Consider the following 3,445-nt stretch of genomic DNA (forward strand, 5'->3'; position numbering starts at 1 on the left):
AAGAATAAGAATACATTATTTAATCCAATCAGCATGGCTGGCAAGAATACAGTTTACCATCAAGGCTAGTCTCGACAAAATATATGCCATACCACTATGAGCAGAGGCTATATTGGTTGACATGCTGTTCGACTTAGCCAGACAGCCTTCCTACAATCAGACATCACTATGTACATGTGGATTTGGACAATATACACCCAATATAAAGGTCTGTAGTTGAACACTTCTGCAGGAGTCTCCTAATCATTTTCATCATACATTTTGATAAGATTATAGAAATTAAGATTATCTAACGAACATAGTTTTAGAAACATATCTAAAAGTTGATAAATTATTGGAGAATACGTTCTAAGGTGTGAGCATTCACATTTTCTATAATAACCGTTGTAACAGCCCTAAATGCAGAAAATGCTTCTTCAGGGGATAACTTGCCAAACCATCTCAGACAAGGTAGTTTTCCAAACATAGGCTAACATAAAGACTTCCTAGTCATAAGACAGCTTTGCTCTGTATCTTAATTACAGAAACAATTTACTTAAATACTTGTGAAAGGCTGAATTTTCTTAGGCCTTCTTTAAAAGGCATAAAAGCGGTTTACTGAACCTTTAGAAATATTTTCCCATATCTTACCGTAATTCAATTGAAAACTCTCTATATCCCTGACAGTGTTACAATACATTTCAGATGTTAACTGTAAAATCACGTCAGTATTCACCTGATAAACAAACATCAAACAAACTTTAATGATACCAATATAACTCCTAAAAAAGCAGCTTCTCAAAATGCATGTTATGTAGGCTTATCTCAATTCTCCAATTTGAATTAGCTTACATTTCAATAAAACATTCAATAACAGTTCCCTCCCTAATATAACACTATCAAGAACACTGGAATAATGACATGTAAATAACTACAAATATCTTAAAATAGTCCAATTCACGATCACTCTCCAACAAAATCTATACCGGTTTTCCTGCAGTTATATTACGAATTCTCGAACAAAAGGAGTAAATTTACAACCACAATAACACTTCAAATACAACAACTGCCTTATTTCACAGAGAATCTATGCACAAAAAAAAAAAAAAAAAAAAAAGGATAACATTATCTTGAAAACTACACTTCCATTGCTGCTACAAGTTATAGTATCCTTTCAATATACTACAAAAAAGTACCAATTCCTTATCAAACTAAACCAACATCTAAAACTAAATAAATTCTAGTCATTCCTCACCAATACTAAACATAGCAACTCACCGAACTAACGGCATAAGTGAGACTTTACCGAAAAACGTGTTAACTCGTCCGCTGTTTTCTCTCTTTCTTCGAGTCAAAGATCGTAAAGCGAAGCACGCGGGGTTATATATATATTTTTTTTTTGTTTTATTGTTATTATTATTATTGTTTTTATCCATTTTGTTTTGCTATTTTATTTTGTTTCCTCTTGTTTGTTTAAAGGGATGGGCTTATTAGCGTGTTGATTTTTATAATTGGTGTAGAAATCAATGTTCATATTTGTATGCGCACGAATTTTATTATATTACCATTACTGTTAACGATAACGACAATAATGATTTAAAACTTTATGGCAATGACAATGATGGTAGTAATAAAAATTGAATAAGAAGAAACAAAATAATAGGGCGGTATTGATGGTAGTAATAAATGTAGCAGTAACAAAAATGAAAAGAAAAACACGACTCAAATTAATATTAACAGTAATAGTAATGCCGATAATGATAATCATAATAATGATAATAATAACGATGATGGTGATGATAATAACAATTATAAGAATGATAATAATGATGATGATAATAATAACGATAATAATTATAATATTCTTATTATCATCATCATTATTAACATTGATAATAATAATAATAATGATAATGATAATGATAATAGTAATAATAATAATAATAATAATGATAATATTGACAATAATGATAATATTAATAATAATAATAATAATAATAATAATAATAATAACTATAATAATAACAATAATGATAAAAATAGTAACTAATATTAATGATAATAATAATGATAATGATAACTATAATAATAACGATAATGATAAAAATAGTAACACTAATATTAATAATAATAATAACGATAAAAAAAAGTAACAATAATAATAATAATAATAATAATAATAATAATAATAATAATATTAACGAGAATAATAATAATGGTTATGATTATTATGATTATATATCATTATCATTATTATAGTAATAATATCACCGATTGACGGCGGTAACGATACGATGAGGATCAAATTGTAGACGAAGATGATGATGAAGATGAAGATGAAGATTATGATGAAGATTATGAAGATGAAGATGAAGATGAAGATTATGATGAAGATTATGAATATGAATATGAAGATGAAGATGAAGATGAAGATCATGAAGATGAAGATGAAGATGAATATGAATAAGAAGATGAAGATTATGAAGATGAAGATTATGAAGATGAAGATTATGAAGATGAAGATTATGAAGATGAAGATTATTAAGATGAAGATAATGAAGATGAAGATTATGAAGATGAAGATTATGAAGATGAAGATTATGAAGATGAAGATTATGAAGATGAAGATTATGAAGATGAAGATTATGAAGATGAAGATTATGAAGATGAAGATTATGAAGATGAAGATTATGAAGATGAAGATTATGAAGATGTAGATTATGAAGATGAAGATTATGAAGATGAAGATTATGAAGATGAAGATTATGAAGATGAAGATTATGAAGATGAAGATTATGAAGATGAAGATTATGAAGATGAAGATTATGAAGATGAAGATTATGAAGATGAAGATTATGAAGATGAAGATTATGAAGATGAAGATTATGAAGATGAAGATTATGAAGATGAAGATTATGAAGATGAAGATTATGAAGATGAAGATTATGAAGATGAAGATTATGAAGATGAAGATGATGATGATGATAATGAAGATGCAGATGAAGATGAAGATGAAGATGAAGATGATGATGAAGATGGAGATGAAGATGAAGATGATGATGATGGAGATGATGATGATGATGAAGATGAAGATGAAGATGAAGATGAAGATGAAGATTAAGATTAAGATAAAGATGATGAAGATGAAGATTATGAAGATGAAGATTATGAAGATGAAGATTATGAAGATGAAGATTATGAAGATGAAGATTATGAAGATGAAGATTATGAAGATGAAGATGATGAAGATGAAGATGAAGATGATGAAGATGAAGATGATGATGATGGAGATGATGATGATGAAGATGAAGATGAAGATGAAGATGAAGATGAAGATGAAAATAAAGATAAAGATAAAGATAAAGATGATGAAGATGATGGAGATGAAGATGAAGATGATGATGATGAAGATGAAGATGAAGATGAGGATGAAGATGAAGATGATGATGATGACGATGATGAAGAT

General features: G+C 28.0%; 1 protein-coding gene across 3 annotated transcripts in view; it reads right to left on the reverse strand.

Annotated features, from left to right (window-relative positions):
* The window catches only part of LOC125025854 (innexin inx3-like), a 12,312-nt gene extending 10,976 nt beyond the window's left edge, over positions 1–1,336 (reverse strand). Inside the window, exon 1 of one of the 3 annotated variants that reach the window (XM_047614138.1) lies at positions 1,258–1,336. The gene's annotated coding sequence lies outside the window, so the exon portion shown is untranslated. The remainder of the gene's footprint in view (positions 1–1,257) is intronic. The other 2 variants (XM_047614139.1, XM_047614140.1) reach the window with 2 other exon arrangements.
* Positions 1,337–3,445: the final 2,109 nt, after the last annotated feature.

This window comes from Penaeus chinensis, chromosome 5 (genome assembly GCF_019202785.1).
Source record: "Penaeus chinensis breed Huanghai No. 1 chromosome 5, ASM1920278v2, whole genome shotgun sequence".
NCBI classification, from domain to species: Eukaryota; Metazoa; Arthropoda; class Malacostraca; order Decapoda; family Penaeidae; genus Penaeus; species Penaeus chinensis.